Source organism: Harpia harpyja, chromosome 5, assembly GCF_026419915.1.
Source record: "Harpia harpyja isolate bHarHar1 chromosome 5, bHarHar1 primary haplotype, whole genome shotgun sequence".
Classification (NCBI taxonomy): Eukaryota; Metazoa; Chordata; class Aves; order Accipitriformes; family Accipitridae; genus Harpia; species Harpia harpyja.
In genome coordinates, this window is record NC_068944.1 from 4,496,108 (window position 1) to 4,517,294 (window position 21,187).

A 21,187-nucleotide genomic window follows, 5' to 3' on the forward strand; every position below is an offset into this window, starting at 1 on the left:
GAGAAACTAAAGCACGCGGCAGGAATCACAAGGTTCATGGCAAAAGGGGAAAAGCTGACAACTTTTGATTCATGGGCTGTTAAAGGTTATGATGCTGCCATATAATGTTATGGAAATGAAACCACAGTTTTAAACACTAAGCAGGTAGCTGCTTCAGCAAATAAACCCAGGGTTCGCTCTTTTTCATGTGTTTGTATGTGAGGCGGTGGTGAAATTGGGCTGGTCTCAAAGAGGCAGTGACACTTTGGGCTGGGGGAAAGGGGCTGTGAGGGCCAACTCATACGCGGAGCGGTACAACCCTGGAGCCAAGCCATTTGCAATACAAGCCTGCTAAAGTCTGCCTTAATCTAGCTCCCATCTCCCTGATGTCCCTTTCCACCTTTAGAAAGTGAGGGTCCAACGACAGTATACAGGCAGCGGCAAAAACTGAGCCGACAGCTACCTTACAACCAGCGCAAGCGGGTGGAAGATTAACAACCGCACAGATGCACTCCTACCTTTTTGCTCTGATGGCCAGAAACTCCAAGATTTTCCTCTCTGTTGTTTTTTCTCAGCTCGTCCCGTCTTCCTCTGTTATGCTCCAGCCCCACAGGCTTCTTAAAAAAAGAAAAATCATTTAAAAGGTACTGTAAAGGCAGGCATACTTTACACACTATCTCACGGCAGTGTAGGATTTTTCTCACAGCACGCACATAATGTTTGTTAACTACGAAAATATCACAAAAAGTACCACCATCTCGTACGTTGAGTTGGCAGAAAGAGAGGAAAAAGCAAATCAAAACCTCGCTTCCACCGGTGACTGGCACGCTTAGGGGCTTGGCAAGGAAAGCCGCTGCTGAAGCATCTTCTGCCAGCGCAGAGATTTCCCCTGCGGTGGCACTGGCACGGCCGTGCCTGGGGATGTCTGCACGTGGGGCTGCCGGCAGAGAGCTGGGAAGGGGAAGGAGGTTTTGCTCGTGGGCCAACCTTCGTACCGATGGCCCCGTGGCAGGCGTAGGGCGGAGGAAGATAAGGCAGAGGAGCACGGTAGGATTTGGTGCTTTACGAATCTTTACCTCCCGACAGGGCTAAAGGGCTTCACAAAGGTTTCCCAGGATGCTGCCACACAAAGAGGTGCTGGGAAGAAAGTTGCTGGAGTCTTCCACCCAACTTTTCTCATGACCAGTTCTTTTAAATTGCAGAGGGCATGAAAAGAGAGGAAGAAAGGAGTTCAAAGTAACCTCAGGGGGGAAAAAAGGAAAGGAACACTTGCAAGTTGGAAGAGCAAGAGCCCCAGTAAACAGCAGCTGTTACAAATAAGCCCCAAAAGGCTGCAGGTGCTCGTTTTCTCCAGGTTTAAAGCAACAGCTTGCAGCAAGGCTGCAGGAGTCATCAGCTAGTCTCAGCCTAGACTATCATCTTGAGCACAAAAACCAGAAGATATGTTTTTACTCCTTTCAGAAAAATATTTTCTGTGTTCAGTGATAGCCTTGGTCTGCCTGCTAAGTAAAATTTCGTGATGTTTGTGAAGCTGCCTGTCTTGATTCCACCTGCAGTGGTAAAGCAGCCCTCCCTGCGAGCCAGGTGAAAATACGGTTCCTAAAATGGGGATCTGTACGAACAGCATTTTTAGACTGAAACAGTTACTGGAAAGGAGTTTCTATTTCCTTAGACATACAGTGCTTGCACTATGTTGAAAAGGGGACAGCTCGCCAGGAGCCCGCAATGTTTGTTTGATACCCACTGCCTGTGCGTGCATGTGGAGTTGAGCCGCCAAAAGGACGGTAAGACGCAGAAGGATCACGGCACCTGCGGCTTGAAATTGTGTTACGTCAGTTCAGGCCCTGTTCTCTTCTAATATGTGGAGCTCTGCATCCAAAAGCTGCCTCCAAAAGCCCTCGGTGAAAAATTCCTTGCCCAGATCCACTGACCTGTGTAGCCTCTGCTTATTCCAGTAAAAACTGGGCACGGATGGACAGGCAGAGATGCCGTAGACCCTGGTACTGGTATTGCAGCAGACCATTCAAACAGACACCAGGTTCATATTCCCAAAGGCACTCGGGCATTTTGTACATGCTGCGGTCACAGGGGTCAGCTTCCTCACTGCTGGGGGCCCCTATTCCTGTAGTAGCTTTCTCCTTTCAGACCCCAGCAAACAGGGGGCTGGTATCAACGTATATCTTAATTTTACGTCTCTGAGTGCCGTGTAAAGGTAGATCTCCAAGGTGTGCAACAGGTAAGTGGAAGCTGGAGGGAAGAGTCAACTGAAAGAACAAATATCGGTGAGCCTGCAGCTGCTGAGAGAAAAATATTTATTCATTCAGAGATGGGAAAATAAACAGAAAAATCGATCCACTGTCCCTCTATGCTGCACGTATCCAGGTGAAAATAATTGAAATGCATCTCACTGCCTGTCGTGCAGACCTAACAAAGCATAAATGCACTGTGCTCCTCTACTACTCTGGAGGCATGGAGGAGGGATGAATCGATGTCAGACACTGAAACGGGTGAAGTAGCCGCTTTGGCTTTGCAATCTAGCGTGAAGCAGCGTGAGACACCCACCAGCCACGTGCAAGCACCACTGCGGAGCACACGCTGGCTCTTGGCAGAGCCGAGGCCCAACGTCAAGAGAGCACAGAGGGACAGGCTGCTCCTGCAGATGGATCTGCACAGCGGCAACGTACGCTTACCGCAAGGCAGGGAAACGTGGAAAGTGGCGATCGTGCCTGAAGATGTGTGGAGATCGACAGCGGAGAGAGACTTCAGCGTAACGATCTTCGTCACCGTAGGATTTTGCTCTTAATCTTCCCCGCTTGCCAAGAGAAGCTGTAACCATCTCACGTTATTTCAGTTGGGGCTGTCTAGATGCTGTCAGCAAACTGTTTGAAGTTCTTGCAATTGAGGGATAAGCAGCTTTTATGCAGAAAAAGCTGGCACTTCAAAATTTTTAAAACTAAATTCAAACAGCAAGCAAGGAAGTCTTTAAAAACTGCCACTGATGTAGATTTTGCATAAAGAATGACTGCTTTTCCCTCAAATGGCAGAAAGGTAAAGAAATGGCACTCTCCCCTCCCAGCGTGCTGAAAGCAGCTATGGGCTAAACCTGCCAATTCGTACTCAGTTTGAAAAAGAAACGGAATGTAAATGCAAAAATACAAAAATGTGCTGGATGACATACACGAAAAAAAAAGGTTGGCAATACTTTCTACTAATTACTATTATATATGGCAAATAAGGAATGCACAGCTCTCTGAGACTGCATTGCTGAATCGTCTTTGTGGTAGCACCACCTTCTTTCCTTTATGCTTCTTTTCTTTATCTTTTTTTTTCTATTTGTTGCCCCTCATCATTGCACTGTACACGCAGCAGCGAGCTCCCCGCGGCAGCGACAACACCTGGCAGTGCACGAGGTCTAGCCTGCCTGAGGGCCGGTGTAAACCCAAAAAAAGATTGTGTTAATCCTTCATGCGGGTTATTTTGTTGGGGACAGCTCTGGACACCCACACAACAGTGTTTTATTAACTATTTGTTACAGACAGCTTGAAGAGTGCCACAGTGCCTATAACCCTGACCAGCTCTCCTGCACGCTCTCAAATGCAGCAAGCATCGAGTGTTGTAAATGGTGTCCGCTGTACGCAGTTATGTTGCTGTAGCTAAACCAGAAATCAATCCTTTATTGACCCAGGGAAAAACCAAACCCTTTCAAGGACACATGTGAATCATGCTCCACCCGTGTGCTACGTATGTACGCTGGTGTTTAATTTACTGCACTTTCACTTAGTATCACCAGCATTCACATATTGCAAACAGGAAAAGTGAGGCAGGAAGCTTGGGAACTTCTTTTATCTCACAGATTTTAAAAAACCCCACTTCAACAGCACATCAGTTACCGTATTGAACAATAGACTAATAAATTCTAGTATTGCATATGCTATATAATAAAAGTTAACAATCCCTTATCCTTTAGATTAAGTGTGTTCTCTCACAAAGCACTCCCTGAAGGCCTCAGCGACAATATTTTTATCATCTATCTAGGTACTTACACGGCTCCCATCACTGCTGTACCTGCTTTTATGGTAGCTGTGAAATACAGAGCCACGGAATCTAATACAGAATCAGAACCAGGAAACGTTGTTTGTCCAACTACTATATAAGCCAACAAAGGAAAGGAAACAAGGATCCCAATGAGCTCCAAGCTTTTTTTATGGTGCCGAATCACTCGACTTCTAATTTATCGATCACAAATTGCTATTGTTAAGATTAAGTATAAGCGTCACCTGGGAGACAGCCACCACTTCTTGAGAGGCTGTGATGTGAGCTACAGAGAGGAAGGGAAGAGTGCGATTCCCATTTCTTCTCTTACGAAACCCTCAAAACAGAGAATATTTGTCTTGCCGACAACAATCAATTGGCGTGAGTGACTCTTAACTTCGCTTCTGTAAGAAAACAGGAAAGAAGAAAGGAGAAGCACACAAAAGAAAGTAAGTGCGCATACATCCCATCTGTTATGACCTGCCTCTCAGAACAAACTGGTATTATCTCCTCAGGGAAGACCCACTTCATTTTGGTCCCACAGTCATTAACATCTTCACAAAGCAAACACAAGAGACAGCACTGGGCATTGCTTTGCACTCTCTGCAGGGATATGATTGATGGTACGAGACAGTTTACTGCGGAAGAATCAAGACCGTGAGAACATAAAGCTTTTATACGCCTTTTTTTCTTGCGAACGTGGCTTACTTTTAGTAATGAACATGCTCAGGTATTCGGAGATCAGACAGAAGCAGGAGCGGGGTTTTGACTTCTGAGGAAAGAACCGGAGGAGAACACGGATCCCGAGTTGGGAGACCTAGTGCGCAACAGGACAAGCACCCTTCAGAGCTGAGGACAAACTGGATGAGCGGTAAAGCGGGCTGGTGTTCGGCAGGCCGTCCTTTGGGAATGGGGATGTGTCGGGAGCAGTATGTGCCAGAGGGGAGAGGGGTTGGGTGGAATGTGGACACGATAGAAAATTAGCTCAGGAACACTCCGATTGCCTAGAGGAGAACAGCTGCCACGCACATGGAGATGCATTAAGACTTTCCCCCAGGAAAAGTCCCTCAGGAACCTCTACGGCAGGAAGGCCGCAGCTGGCAACCGTCTTACCAGTAGGTCAATGGAAACACAGCAAGTTCCCCTTCCAGTTTCATCTCACTCAGCTACAGACAAGTCCCACCACGGGGATCCCCCAGATCCCATTACTTTGCCAGGGATCTGCCTCGGCTTTCGTGAGAGTCTCAGACAAACTCTTCGTCTGCAGGACACAAGAAGTCTACCCAGCAAGACGGCGGCAGAGCCCCCCACCAGAGAAAACGTGAGGTCTCGGCCGGGAGGTGCTCAGCAGGCGGCATCACGGCTGGCCAGAAACACGAGCGCAAGCGAACGTGGGGCTTGAGACTGAAACAGCGTTTGGGAAGTCAGCGCCGGGTTTAGGTCTCTGTTTCAGACAAGAAATCTCTCATACGCCGTAGTGAGCTCCAGGGTGACCAGCCTGTACCTGAAATCTGCATTACTTGATTAAAGTAAACTTCTGAGTTCATCCACGGAGATGTCAAGGAGCAAGCGGAAAAGGAGGTGTTTCTTCACAGAAAAGACCCCTCTCTGAGGCTGCCGCTTCAAAGACGTCAAAGCGACGCAGGGAAAACACCCGCAGCGGTGTCTGTTCTCTGTTTCTGAGGCAGGGGCAGAGGGGAACAGAAGGGGTTGCCAGATGCCATTTTGAAAGCGGCTTTTTCGTGTCCGGTGTTACCAGACTCACAGGGCTCCGGGCCACCCTTGGCTGTCGGTGATGCTCACGCCGACAGACCTTGCCGAAGGGTGAAGCCAGGGAAAGGAGGCACAGGGGCTGCAGCACCCAGCATCACCCAGAATCAAGCCCTCGGGGTAGGGGAGGGTGTCAGAAGAAGTCCAGTAGGACAGTAGGAGCCCTGGGTCTTTCCCCTGCCATCTGATGCCGGCTCCTCTCCTCCCTGGAGAATTCAGGAAGGAAAAAAAAAAAAAAAGATCAAAATAGTCTGGCTAAGCCTGTGTGTCGTTTTACCGCAAACACCTTCTGTTCTGGCCTATGCAGTTGCTTTCACAGCTGGAAAGGGAATATTTTTTGCCTAAAAAAAAAATTTAAAAAAATGGCAGGACTCTTTTCAGTGTGCTCTGGGGAGCTTCAGGAAGCCACGTGAAACTAAAATGCTCTCTATCACACCTCTGGCACCTCTCCACAGCTCCCTGGGTGTCACTGCGAATTAAGTTATGTTGGCTACGCTTACAATTTTTTGCTGAACATAACTCATCAAAGGTAAACACACGGAAAACCTCTGGCTTTGGTAGCAATTAACAGAGACGTCTTGATGACAAAACCGCATGTTCCCGCAAGGCTGGCCCTAGGCGTTCTCTGTTAGCATGCCTGCACCAGGTTCCGAATTTTGAAGTGCCCCTCGAAAGTCACTTTCTACTGCCTGCCTCAAAGGCTGGACGAGAAGATCCAAGGGGAAGTTAAACCTGTTGCAACAGGGGTTCTGCTTTTATAGCAGGAGACAGCAGGCTCAGACCCCATCCAAGGACTAGGCACAGGCAGTAGGCAACAGAAAGCTGGTTCCCATTCTGCATAAAACACTCCTCAGCTATCGAACGTTTCCCGTCATGTTCTCCCACCGGAGCAGCTAACCCCTCCAGCAAGCTGGGTGACCAGCACAGTCCTTCCAGCCAGATTCCCCTCACCGGCTCGTCCCGTATGAAGCCAGCCCCTCGGTCTGCCTTCCTTCAGAAGCAGCGTGCGGCGGCCAGAAAAGTTCGTTCGGGTTTTGTTTTCCTTCAACACGGGCACGGCAATAACTCGCTCTCGTGCCTCGAGCCACCCCAGCCCCAGGAGCAGCCTGGGCGAGAGCGGGCGCGGGACCCCTTGGCAAGGACTAAACGCTGCGCGGAGGGGCTCTGAAGAAATGACGCGGCTTATTCCTGACGTAATGGCGAGGAGGGGAGAGATGTGGCCACGGCTGCTCTCTTCCTACGTGAGCGTGGAGATTCAAACAGAGAAGGTTTCCTTCCCCATGCAGATGGGTGGATAGGGGTGGTTAACACAGCTCGCAGTAAGTGAGGGCTGGGGGACTGAGCACCTTACGTTTTTTCCTTCTTTTCAGTCCCTTGTTTTTGAGAGAACTGTTTAATATACCAGGGTTGACTGTGACCTTATACCAGTACAACTTAGAATTCATTGACGTGCATTCCTATTTATACTGGACAAAGAAAAAACAGAATCGGTTTCTACCCATAGCAGCACTACAGAGATGAGAAGAAAGAGGACTGTGAGTGTTATAAGACTAAGTTGTCATAGCAGCATAATTACATTTGTGTCTACTTTGTACGAAAGCAGACTGCCAGAACCTCATTTTGGAGGGAGAATCACTGTCAGGAGAAAAAGGGAGCGCTGCGCCGCTCTGCCTGAATTGTATTAGACAGCAAACAGCAAACTGGATCTGCATCTCCCTGCAAATGAACCTCCTTGTACGAAACCAAGCAGGCCATTTTCGTCTGTTGTGAATTCAGAAAGAGACCACGTGAAACACTTCTTCACAGAGTTTGAGGAAAGTATATAAAATTGTAGACTACACTGCATAACAACCTATTAATTATAGATGCGAACAGTGTTTTCCTGAGGTTACGTTTTCACTGAATTAAAATTTAAACAATGATGAATTGGTTAGGTCGCCTTCCTGTTGAATACGTAATTTCAGTAATCACGTAAATACAGCTTCATCGACCATCAGCATACAATCCCTTGTAGATGCACCGATTGCGTAAAACAACCCCAAACAGAATATCCAGAAAAAGACAAATCAAAACAAAACGCACCTTAATTGCTTATTCTCTGATATGCAGACGGGCTAGCTGCTCAGTTCAGGTTTTCATGGCATACCTCGAAGAGACATTTCTTGTGGACGCCAGCTCCGGCAACGCTGTACACCGCTTTCCTCCTTGGCAAACTATCCTAAGGAGAGATACTTTCCCATTGCGACGCGGCCATATTCGCGCCACGTTTACAGTGTCTCATAGCCATTAGGAGTCTAACTTTCCTCCACAGGCCTGGAACGAGCATCTCGAAACCCTCCGGCGGTGGCTGCTGGGGTGGAGGTCACCTTTTCTTCCCAGAACCTCACACCCTCCTGCGCTGGTGAGCAGCCCTGAGTCAGTGGGGCAGGACGATGCATACTGGCTGCTGTCAGGGCAGTTTCCTTCAACAGCTTCACATAAGTTTATGTTTTGTATGACTAACTTGTAAATTGTTTTTTATAAAGAAACGGACAATAAGAAATGCAAAATATAAACAGTGAACGTGCTCCAGACGGCACAGGATTACTAACCAGAAACAGGCAGACACACGGTTTCTGCAACAACCTGGAGAAGCTACAGAACAAGGCAAAAGCGTACAGACAAAGTTTTAGGTTGAGGGTCAGAGAAGTAAAATAGGGGAGACAGTGTCAGCAGGAAAGCAGAGAGAATATACTTGCTAGCAGGGCATTTATTATAGCTAACCAAAACTTTCACCCAGAGTAAAATAAAACTCCTCAGTAAACTTTTTTTTTTTTCCCCCTTCATTTGACACTGTTATTTCTTTTTTGGAATATAAGGATGGTTTTTTTGGTTGATGGTTTCTGTAGTCTTTATGCTTTTGCTTGTGAGGAAAATCTTTATCGTGAGAAAGGGTGTAATTGATGTGGTGTCTGAAAACAGCACCCATCATATGCTGAAATAATATTTCTGAATCATAAACAGCTTCATTCATCTCCAGAAGACATTCACGCTGAAGCTTCACTGTGACCATCTGAGTGTCAACATCGTTAAATATTTTGCAGCCACTCAAAGCTCACACTGAAGAAAGGAGAAGTTTCCGATGCATCTTTCTTCCTATATTGATGGCTGTAGCTATATTTCTGAACGGTCAATAGTGTCTGTGCTATATTTTATTTTCATAGTATAAGTAAACACCAGACAAAAAGAAAACGCTATTAGTTATCTCTTGAATTTTACCAGTCTGGGAAAATACTCTGTCATAGACAGATTTCCTGTAAGATCCTGACATACTTTCCAGATAAACACTCACATTATAATACATCTTACGGGCTCCTGCTTTGTTATTCATGTAATTGTACAATCATTATCTACCTCTGAGTTAAACTTCCTCTTCTTCTTGGGAGTGACATTAAAAAAAAACTTTAAAAGCCAAGCCTTAGCTCTATCTTTTCTGTTGATTTTGGGGTTTTTTTTTTTTTTTTACAAAACATGGAGCTGGAGCTTCCTGATTATTGGGTTGGATGTTGTGCCGGGTTGGGGTAGGGTGATATTAAGAGGACGACACTGGCAGCCAGCACTGGCAGAGCACTGGGGGCAGAGGGGAGGTGGCACCCCATCAGACCTTAAGGCCAGAGACAAACTCCTCCCCAGGTGGAAGCGTTTGCTCCCACCTGTAGCAAAGGCCGTTCCTATTCCTTCCTTACATTTTCAAACCCTTTCTCTGACCATCTTCCCCCTCTCTCCTGTTTCGCAGCCTAAGAAAACACACCGAAACCAACAAGCTGCGTGCCCCAGCAAGAAACAGCAGCTCCCCAGCAAAAAAGCCGCTGGCCGGCCACGGCCGGGAGCCACGGCACGGCCTCCTCCCTCGCAGGAGTCCTAATACATCTAATTCCCCCAGCCCACAGCTGCGAGTCCCAGGCGGAGACAAGGAGATGTTATTTAGAGACCCTAATTGCGATCGCCGCCTCTCCCTTCGTATCCACAGCTGCTAAGAAGACCTCGCGTCCGAACGCGTAGCTATTATTGGGTTTCCCAACGAGATCTGCGTCTGCTCGCAGAGCTGCTGCGGGAGAGTCCCCTCTCGTCCCGGGATGAGCCAGAGCTGTCGCAATGCCCTACTTTCTCCCCTGGCCTAGATCTGCTTCTAGCTCCAAGGACGCAGCTCAACCCGCATGCCTTCACATTCACTTTGTCCTCTTCTCCAGTGATCTCGTTCTTGCCCCCGCGCCGCGTTCTGCCTGTCACTGTATTTTCGCAGCAGCTCGGCGCATCAGATTTGGAAACCGGTTCAGCTGGGAGAAAAACGCAGTATGTTTTCCTGGTTATTTTTCAGCTGGATCGGTTTCCCAACTGGGTCCGCTGGATGGCCACTGAAGTACTTCTGCTAGCATTAGCACGGGGCTAGCCTGGGGTCAGGAACAAGCAGCTGGGGGCCGGTGATTTGTTTCGAGAGAGATCAGCTCCTTGAAGCAGGTCTCAGGATTTCTGTCTCTGCACCAGTGCCTGCACAGCAGAGGAAGCAGGAATACGAGGTGGGGGGGAAGAGGGCCTGGCCAGCAGCCTGGGCTTGGATTGACTTAATCAAACCAACTTCAATTACTAAGGGAAAAGAATAAAAAAGAGACTTACCGGTTGCTCACATTTATTCTGTTCTCCAGAAAAATCACTTAAAAAGATGGGGTAGCCGGACACCCTCCCATGAACATGAACTTACAAACCTTCTGGGGTTTTCTTGCTGTTGCTTTGTCAAACCAGATAAACATCCCAAGGCTTGTCTACCTTTTCCATTCGCATCACCTGATGCAACAGAAGATGCTACACCTTCATATAAAAGTGGTCTCTGTGTTACTATTCACACTGATGAAGAACACGGCGAGCCCGGTTATGCCCATGGGCTGAAAGGCAGTTCCTGGCTTAAGGGATTCAGGACCTAAATAGACTGGGAGAGAGGAGGTCAGGAAAATTATTCTGGATATCAAACTCCAGAGAACAGCAACAGCAATTAAAGCCATAAGTAAAAAACGGCCAGAGTACCATCCAAAGCTGTAATTGCTCATCTTTTGGCTAGTTTAACGATAGAGGTTCGACAGACGGATCACGGGCGGAGAGGTGCTGCCCAGGGCACCTTTAGCTAAACGCACTACGTCAGGGCTAGCTATGGCGTGCTACTGCGACAGCACACGACCCACGGCATGGAAATGGCAGAGCCCGAACACAGCGGCCTCCCAAACACCGATCGTTAGTGGGTCTCAAACAGGGAGAAATGAACAGAGGAATGGCCATTCTTCCAGAGCTTGCTTAGAGCCCCAGGGAAAACCGATCCTTATTTGTCGCAATCTGAATTGGATCTTGAAATAACTAAAATATACCCAGTTTACCAAATGACCTCTATTAATGTAGCTAATTCCGAATCTCGTGGGTTTTTCCGAGTCAAACACGCTCCGACATCTGCTCGCAATAAAAGCAGATGACAGTGCTTCGACACGTACAGTGCAAGCTGACTCCCCGTTAAAATAAAAGCACTCCCCTGTCCATTAAATAGAGTGTAACTTTTCACTTGCTTGATATGTACAACAGTGGATGTAACTTGGAGGGTTTGAGATCTGAAACAAAACAGACCGAAGATGATCTTTTAATAGCCTGTGCTATTAAAAGCGGGGCTCTTGGCTGCGATGCCTAAGTACTCAGGTGGGTATCGCTGCACGGAAAAACGTGCCCTGCTCCACAGCAGACAAACCCACGCAATGGTGAGGAAGGTTTCAAGTGCCGTGAGTTGTACAGAGCTGGGAGCATAGTTATTACCAGCCAGCTTCAGCCTGCCCGATGACGAGTTAACGTGCCATTTTCCCTGTGCTGTCAAAGCCTTTGTCACGGTAATAGCCCGTTTCCTCTTTTTGTTAATATCTCTGTCAAGAGAATGAAGCAGCAGAATTGAAAGTGCCATGGTGTGTGATAGCACCGTTCTGCTCAGGCTGCGCTGGCAGCCTGCTGTGTTTTGATTAACTGGATGTCCCTCTAAAATTTGTATGAAATTATTTTTCCGTGGAAGCGCGGCGTGATGAAGGAGGAAAGAGCCGCCGGGACAGAGCCGGAGGCCGGCTGCCTGGTCGCTCGGGAGCGGGCAGGACCGCTCGGACTGCGGCCCCTTGCGTCTCCCGCTGCCTTGGCCGTGACCTGGGCTCTGGCAAGGAGAAACTGCTCTTGTCCTCGTGAGTCACTTCCAGTTTCTGCTCAGCTCTCCCAAGAAAAGCCTGTCGATAAATGCAAATTGTGCCCTGAGATACGCGAAAGGTAATTTGGAAGGAAACCCAGAAGCCTTGAAGTTTTACAAAAACCTTAGATACCTGGCAAGAAAACTTAGCGTATCAGCCTGTACATATAGCCACCGTCACCCCCCCCCAGAAGCCCCACAGTACGGTGGGGGGGGAGGATGTGCTGACTTTCAGCCTTGTTCTGCAAATTTCTCCAGCGACCCCAGGTCTCGCTGAGGTCGGTGCGATGCCGCTTGCACGGCGTGCCTCTCTTCTGCCCCTTCTGCCAGTAAGGCCAGCAAGGGTTTTGCTAGTGGCGGGGCTTCGATCTCCTTGCACGTCTGGTTGGGCTATACAGCATAAACCAAAAGAGAACCACTTCACTTTGCCTTCTCTTGGTCCCCATAACTGAATGGGACAAAGCTGATGAACAGGGAACTCTAATTTTATTTCCCAGGGCACCTCACCTCTCTGGAAATAGGGATCCAGAATCAGGGATCCCATTTCCAAGATTAAGCACAGTTCACAGGCAACATGTAATGAATCTGAATGTCTGGTGTCGAAACTGCCGGTGTATCACACCCTGTGTTAGCTGCTGCAGCCCTGAGAAGTGGACAGATAATCCAAACTGTGACATTTTCATTCTGGTTTAGCACCAGTGCAAATGACGCAGGATGCAAGGTAGCTGGGACTCAGTCATTCCTTTCGCTGACCTCTGGTTTTACTGCTTAACTAAAGTTGCAGAGGGCTTGTGTGTTACAAAACGATCTGTTTTCTGCTCACAATTCGTTAGTAAAAGAGTTCTGGCAAGTGCAACGTCCATATTATTCCTGTTGACTTACATCTACAGACTTTGTAACACCATTGCTCTGCAATCAATTGCAAGCTGGTATGAAATTAACTTTCCTACAACTTACAAACTCAAGCTCATAAATATTTTACAAAATATTCCAAAGTTTTTCTAATGAGTCGATTTGACTTTTCTATCTGCACACTTATTGCAACCCTCTCAAAATATTGTCTGTATTAATGGACAAAGTTAGATTGAATTTGTGATGACACATCCCTCCCTTTTCTTCTCTCCCCCTCCCCTTACTTATTATGCATGCTTGATAGACTCTGCATACTCCAGCATCTTTGTAACACATATAAAAAGTTTGAGGCATGGGTTTTGTTCTGGTAACTCAAAGAACTATATCAATGAACGTAAAGAAATGGAGAGGATTGGAGAGACACCAATGAAACCTGATGTCTGACTACCCCAAGAGAGCGTGCCACTCCACTTTGGCAACTCCCAGTCCAGTATGGACAGTCCTCCCGCACCCTTCCCCATGCAGAGGATGCTGAACATGGCTTAGACCTCTGCAACTCACCATAACAGGGCCAATGATTTCAGCCACCAAATCCCTTTTTCTTGCCTAACTCAATTCAAAGGAAAGCACTCCTGCAAAAAACTTCATATCCTACAGCAGACATTACAAGTTGTTGCACCGTATGAGGTTCGACTACTGCTCCCTTGCATTAAACTCACTGAGAGCTGGTTTTGATTTCCTTTGGAGTTTTTTGTGTTGTTGTTTTTGTTTCTTTTTAATGGACAACAAATACGAGCATGGAATGGAAAAGCAGCACGCCATTTATATGACGTATTGTACTATAAAGACTTTTACCAGAATATTGAGACATACTGCCTAATGGAAGACAATGCCTGGAAATCCAACCATTTCTTAGTCAGATAATACCAGGCATTTAGCTGAATCTTTACTGTAATGCTTGCAAACCACTGTCTCTTACTAAAGATCAAGTGGACAAAGACAGAAGTGGAAGATGTATTGAACGAGACTGCAATGTAAAAATAAGACAAATAGCACATGGCATCTGGAAGAGACATGAACCATGGGTATTTCAGAAATGAAATATGGCAAATAAAACATAGGAAATGAGGACTTACAAATATTAAATCCAACAGAGGTGCACCAGAAGAGAAAAAGAAAGAAAGGTTTACAAGCAATGGGTTGTTTTTGCTTTTCAAAACACCGGATAATGGTGCTGGATAAGAGGAAACAACAAAAAAAAAAACCATGGAAAAGATGTGGGAAAATGATGAAGGAAGTTTTGCAAGAGGAAACTGCCTTGGCAGGGAATGTGGATAGGCTAATGTGTGTATGTGGAATATAATAGTTAACTGCCATAAAGCATCCACCGCTCATAGCCAAAAGCAGCAAAGTGTCACGGCTGGGCTAGAGCGCGTGAGTGAGTATTTCGGGTCACAGCAGGAAACACCACACACTGTATTTTGTTAGGCTGCTGCAGTGTTTTGCAAACATGGGGAGCGGGGGGAAGGGGGTTTGTAGATATGAAAAGGCAAGGCAGGTTGTTTCATTTGTTTATACTAAAAATAAATAGCTTTTGAAAATATGACCGAGGCAGTAAAGAGTATGAAACACAATCCTCGATTTGTTATGATTTAGGAAGTAAGAAGTGGAGAGTGGTAAAATCCATGCAACGAACGCACACAATAGCTTTCAAAATCCCACTCAGTCCACAGAATTGCTTTCAAGAGCTCATGCTGGTATCGTTCTAAGAAGACCGGCTTGCTTCAAAGTCCAGCAAAAATAGGCAGGTTTTTGTAAAAGCAGCGAGTGCCCCTGCCCAAGCCCGGGCAGAGCACGCACCCCAAGAAGAAACACCGCGTGGCGTGATGCCAAAGGAGTTCACTGGTAGGAAACCTCTGGCAGCGCGTCGTGTCACGAAATGAAAACGGAGCACGCTTGGGGACTGCAAAGCCCCGTCAACTGCCCGCTCCCTGGTCTTAAACTTTGAACTGGCTTAAGAGCATAATTCTCAAGTTGTTGTTTCTGGTATCACCACAGCTTTACCTAATCTCACAGAGTTACTCCGTCCGACCTCCAAGTGGCAGAGCTGGGATAATCTCAAGATATAAGGAAGGTAAAACTCATAGAGAGAGATAGTATCTTTTATTAGTCTAACCGGCCGAGCTGAAGAAACCTGCCAACTGTGGACAGAGCCTATATTCATTAGAAGCAGATACAGTGATTTCTAGCTTTGTGTGCTGCAGGAATGCTGAGACTGCAGTTTATATGGGTCACAGGCAAGCAAGCCAGCTCAAGCATCACACCCAACCTAGCTAATTCCTCATGGAGCTCTGGCAGCCAAGGTCTGAACGGCTGGATTGCTGCAAATACTAAGCTGGGTAGGTTAAGGCTAATCCGTGCGTTACGCTTACTGCGAAAGGGAGACTGGAGTGCTTTTGCCGCAGAAGAGCAGCAACAACCTCATGCGGTGATGGGGTCCTGCCCAGCCCAGGCTCCCCTTGTTCCAGCCCCACGTGCCAGCAGGACTGTATCAAGACTGGGGCAGGGGTTCGCTTTAGCAGGGCTGTTTCTCTGAAATCGCTCAGCTATTTCGTTTCTATTTGCGCACCCTTCAAGAGCTCCGTAAAGGCACTCGGCTCATTTCACAACGCCTAGCGGTTGGTAACAATATGAGGCTGGAAGTTCAGGTTGCGGTGATGTCTTTTCCCAGAGGATGAGGGTGGTGGAGGCTCTCTAAGAGTTACCTCTTAAGATAACACCATTAAGAAATGAGAACTTACTAGAAGAAGAAAAAGCTACATAAACTTTTTATTAATAGAAGCCTCTGAAAAACTCCAGAGCTAGTTTTTGAGCTAAGACTAAGAGAAATTTGCAGCTTTTTTGGTTTGTTTTCCTTAACATATTTTTGACTTTGAGGTGGTGATAATGTGAATGCTAGGTATTATGGTCTCTTTACAGTTTCATTATCTGAAGTCCACAGACCTTCCTTTGGTGCAAATATACGTGTACAAACTTACATATATTTATACCTACAAAGTAAAATGTATTTCAAGAACAAACACATGATATTACACAAAGGGATGAGTCCTGAGAGACTTAGGACACTAAAGGTTTCTGTCTGTCCTTTGAAGTACAAGCTTTAAGGCACAACGTGCCACCAACTGCCTTTTTTCTTTATCTTTAGAAAGCACAGGCCTTAAGGTATGGCTGCCTAGAACTGCCTCTGGTACTCCTAGGAAAACGACTTCTTGCAGGCACACAAATTCTGTAGGTGAAATCACATCTCTCATATATTAACTTGATGATAGACTCAGGCCAGGATCTTCTTACTAGGGTCCCATAAAAAGGGATGAAGAATTTCCCACAAAGTGCTTTTGAGCAGTGATTGTATGTTTGAAAGGAGGAAATGAAAGTGCTCAGTGCTACCAAGCTTCAACTTTAAAAGACTGAATTCTCTGTTTAAGCTCCGTTACACCAGTAAATGACTAAATTGTCCTCAGACTATGGGAAGCAACCTGCAGTTTACAGTAGCCAAGTCTCACCCACATAACTGCAACGGAGTAAAAGCAAAAGAGGGGGACACCACGTTCAGAATGATGCGCTCACTTTAATAAAGGTTTATAAAATCTTAGCTCTACAGAGGTCAGCCTAGGGAGCAGATGTGTTGGTTATCACTGTCATTCTGAATATGATAGTGAGAGCACCCTCCAGAATACGAGCTCCTGAAAGAGTGGTTTTGACGCCGTAAAGCCTTCTCTCAGCTCATGGAGCTTGCTCTGTAGGTGTTTGGCTATTGATCGCTTTTTCCCATAACGAAGATAGGGTCAGCTGCAGTCACTCAGAGAGACTGTAGCTTTAACTTTTTGGAAATCCTGGCCTTTGGGGGATATCTGGATGAGCAAATTTTTGAGTTTGTAAAAGGTCAAAAGTAGAATTAAGGTCAACCCACCAGAAACATACATATCTATAACCCCAGGACAGGCAATGCTGGCATGATTTTTTTTCTGATTGCTTACCTGTTTTATTATTGTTAGCACCGTAACTCTAGCTGTGTTACTATAATGAAAGCTAACACTGCAATAATAATTATAAGCCTCCCTCCTCCCTTTTAATATTCTTGTTAATGCCTTTTTTTAGATTAAATAATGCAAACTGTTCACTGGCACACGGCCATAAATTATAAATTGCAAGCCATGCTTAATTTTAAGACCAAAGAACTATGGAAGGCAAAATGTATGTTTTTGGCTCCGCGTAAGACCAAGTTCCTGTTTTAAACATGAGAATATGATCTCAACTCTCTTACCACTCCACCACCCAGTGATGTAGATAGGTGTTTGTATCAACACCTCATCCTCCACAGAGCGACACATCACCATTTGTGTTGTTTTGCAGAAAAAAAAAAAAAAAAAAGTTTTTGTCCTGGGCTCTTACAACAACAAGCCTTTGCTACCCTTTAAGCGGACTGAAGGAACAGACCCCTGTGACTATCACTGAGGGTCACAGAGGTCACAAATGAGGTCAACTCTTCCCTTGAAAGCTTTTTCAGAACAACACACTAAAGAGTTTGCATCCCAAGGGCTAAGCAAAGCAACCGTGGACCAGCTTTTTCTTGTCTTACCATCCCTCTTCTTCCTTTCTTGACATTTTAATGAACAATCAGAGGTTGCCTGACTCACAGTCTGTAGTCTTAGTGGCAGCATTCAGAAGCACCTTGTGTGTAGTTTTAAAAACATGCTTATTTTATTCATTTAAACAAGATTCCTTACTTGTTGATCATGTGAATGAATTTCAGCGTCCTTATAACAGAGATTTGGTACCATACCTATCATCAAGTGAGTTGTCTCTAAATAAAATTTTCAGTTTGCTTATTTGTAGGGATGGCTGTGTTTAAAAATCTGTAATCCACGCCAGCGTTGACCTCCCCAAACTCACACAAACACAGGTCTTTCAATGTGCAACGTGACTTCATTGATGAACGTATACGGAGCAGAAAAAGCGACCTCCAGTCAGGAGGAGGTTGTTCACAATATACCCCTGTCCCTAACATTTTATTGGGTTTAGTTATTAACCAGATCCAGCTGAGAAATGGCCTCTCTAGTTTCCAGGTACAAGCACGTACACATGCTTCTTCCACCCACTGTGTTTTTCAGTCTAAAATATGCTAGAAAGTCAAGTCCATTACATTCTCCTCTTCAGCTACATAGGCATAGGAAGAACATGTTGAAATAAAAAACCCCTTAAAACAAATCTCGTAAAATGGCTGTTAACTGATAATGCCTGGTTTTGAATTAAGTAAAAAAAACTTATTAAATGTCTGTGACTAGTATACCATGCTTAGAAAGAAGTCCTACTGTTTGTGGTCACCCTCCTGGAGCAGACATAGCGGCTTTATGATTAGATGCATCTGCTTTCATTCACCATGGTGGCATCGTAGCTGTCACTCTAAGCAGTCGCTGCGAACAGTATCTGGAATTGCCAGTTATACGGTGTCTGGAAACAGTTAAAACCCTACCCAGGACTTCCCTCCCTTGTTGCCCTTATCTGTTACCACATCTTTGCAATGGGATTCTGCAGCTGACAGAAAATTAGAGACAGCTATTCTCGCCAGCCTCCCCCCTCGTTAAAACGACTTTGTGCTACGAGAACCCGTAACAAACGGATGAGCTTTCAAGTTGTCAAGATGTTGTCGTCCTGGCATTTGCCCTAATAAAAGCAGAATTTTTACCTTCAGGAAGTACGGTTAAAAACAATGGCAACACTAATCTGTTAGGAATGTAAAGTTAAAAGAAATTTTCAAAAAGGTGCCAAAACCGAAGAGGTCACGGAACAGTTTTGTTTATAAAGCCCAGGCAGAAGCGGTACAAACAGGGCTGAGGTGCTGGAGGACCCTGAAGCAGAAGCTGTGAGAACCCAGGCAGGCAGCCCATGATCTAGCTACGCCGTGTTTGAGCGCTGCACCATAAGATGAGGGCAAACATCACTTTAATCTATCTGCATGACTTATCATTTACACTGCTTATAGCTCCGCTGCGCACAGACCCAACACTCTGTGCCCTTCTTCTAGCCGTGGTCCGTTAGCGAGAGACAGGAGCTAACGCCCAGCTTCTGCACTCGCTGTATTTGATGAAGGGACTTGCCCTGCATGGAAGCCATCAGCACGGACTAATGCGAGAAGGACTATTCGGGGCAAAGTGACTGAGCCAAGACCTTGAGAGACCAACACCCGCTTTTTCAGTTTTATATTATGGGCAACACCGCAATGCATTACAGAAAAAACGTGTGAACAATACGAATTTGGGGGGATCAATAACTGATTACCAAATCTACAAGTGTTTGCTTGACGCTTTCAAAAGGCTCAAGACTTTCTGAAGTAAGGACCACAGGATAAGCGGACCAGCACACTGAGTGAAAGCCTACAGAAGGTAGGAGTTCTGGCAGGTGAGTGTCACTACTCAGGAAGCCTTGGTGTCTCTGTGAGATAGCTTTCTTGGGGAACTGTAACGGAGAAGGTTTGAAATTTTGAGGAGAAAACCGACTAAAGTGACTTGGCTCTAACAGCACTGAAAGACAAAGAACTCCAATGAAAGCCACCTTTTCTTGACCGGACGATCCTGCCTCCCATTCCTTTCCCTTGCTTACCCCAAGCTCCCACATCTAAGTTCATCTGTATCCTCCCTCTCCCACCGCCACAAACCACGCTGCTCTTCCCTTTCAGTCCACTCACCACTCTCCCTCATAGAAGGCCAACGTTGAGGACAGCTGCCCACTGCTCTCTCTTGCCCTTTTGCTGTCCGCTGTCTATTCTGGTAGCACATGGGCTACCTGGCCAGAACCTCTCTCCCCACAGAAATCCTCCTCGTTCGTGCTCCTCCAAGAGGAGTAACAGGAGTCATGGAAATGATTTGGCCCTCCAGAAACTGAGGTGCTTTGATGCCTGTGGGCATTACTTTCCTCTCCCCTCTCAAAACAAACTGAAGGAAACCAAGCTGATGAGGGATAAATTAGAAAACGAGCAAGAACTCTCGCTCGGACAACTGCTGGATTCTCTCCAGCAGTAACAGCAATAGGGTTTTGTAGGTTAAAAGAAAGAATCAAAAGCGTTTCCAAAAATCCTAACTTGTTGAAGTTTAGTTTAGTTATGGTTATAACTTTATGTGATACATGAAAAAAGAGGCTGGCTCCGGAGGAACCCATTTGCAGCTGTTGGCAGAGGTGATGCGTGCCAGCCGCTCCCTTGAGCCAGGGTCGTGCAAAGTGTCAGTCTCTGCTCTTGGGTTTCACTCCTGCCTTCTCCAAGGCCAGTCGCTAGCTCTGTGTAATACCCTTCTGGGTTATGAAGGACTGGAAAAGCTCAGCAGGGCTTTGTTGGCTGACAGGGCTGATAATGAAACGCTTTCATTTCAGATCCAGCACGTTACACACCTGACTCCAAAGCTGTCTGACAAACATTTATATTCTTTTCGTTGGCAAAAGAAATGTCCTAATAGTGGCTTTGAAGGCTGTTAAATGTACAACTGGCATCATCATGTTTTAAATGCTGTGGGATTAAGCTGTTATTGTGATCACTGACAGCAAAATACACAGACAAAAGTATCCCCTTTCACCTCTCAAAAGCACATTTTGGAGAACAGATGGAAGCAGGGAGGTCAGGAATGGTGGAGAAATGCCAGTAGTAGACCTAGAAGCCTCAGAGGGCTGCCTGTGAAGTATTTTCCTCTCATGACAAAAGGATGGTTTAGCAGAGACCTTCTCGGTAACCATGAAGTCCACCTTGCTCGTGAACGTGCCCAAGAGAAGGCTTGAAACTGCTAAGTATGCCTGTTCTCCAGCACGTGTCATGCCAGAGAGGTCAGTTAGCTTGCGCAGTCACCTCCAAAGAGGAGGGAAAATCTCAAAGAAAAAAATTGCGTGAACTTCTGTTGCCTCTAACTACAAAGCAAAAACTGTTCCCCCCTGCTCTTTTGGAGAAACGACTGACCCTTCAGCCCTCCCTATTCAGGCAGATGTTTTCCTAGCACACCCCTGTCTCCTACCTCCCTCCAACACACACCAAAAAAAGCTGAAAAACAGGTTATGAGGACATGTCTTTCCAAAGGCTTTATGCAGTTTACAAGAAGAGGCACTTAATTGTTGGCAGGTGGAAAACCTGGCTGTGGGTGACCTGGCCCCGTGACAGTGCAGGGGGAATACCAGGTGTGGCTGTTTTGCTCAGTAACACATTTCTGTTTGCCATTTCTTTAAAGGTAAAGAATTAAATTTTTAACTGAAATAGGTCCAATTAATATAGCTTCACGTCAG

The 21,187-nt window shown here is 46.2% G+C and overlaps 1 long non-coding RNA gene across 1 annotated transcript in view; it reads right to left on the reverse strand.

The window, feature by feature from the left end:
* Nucleotides 1-21,187, reverse strand: part of LOC128142009 (uncharacterized) — a 130,738-nt gene that overhangs the window by 42,816 nt on the left and 66,735 nt on the right. Inside the window, exon 2 of the long non-coding RNA XR_008235245.1 lies at nt 498-596. This is a non-coding gene — a long non-coding RNA (uncharacterized LOC128142009). The remainder of the gene's footprint in view (nt 1-497; nt 597-21,187) is intronic.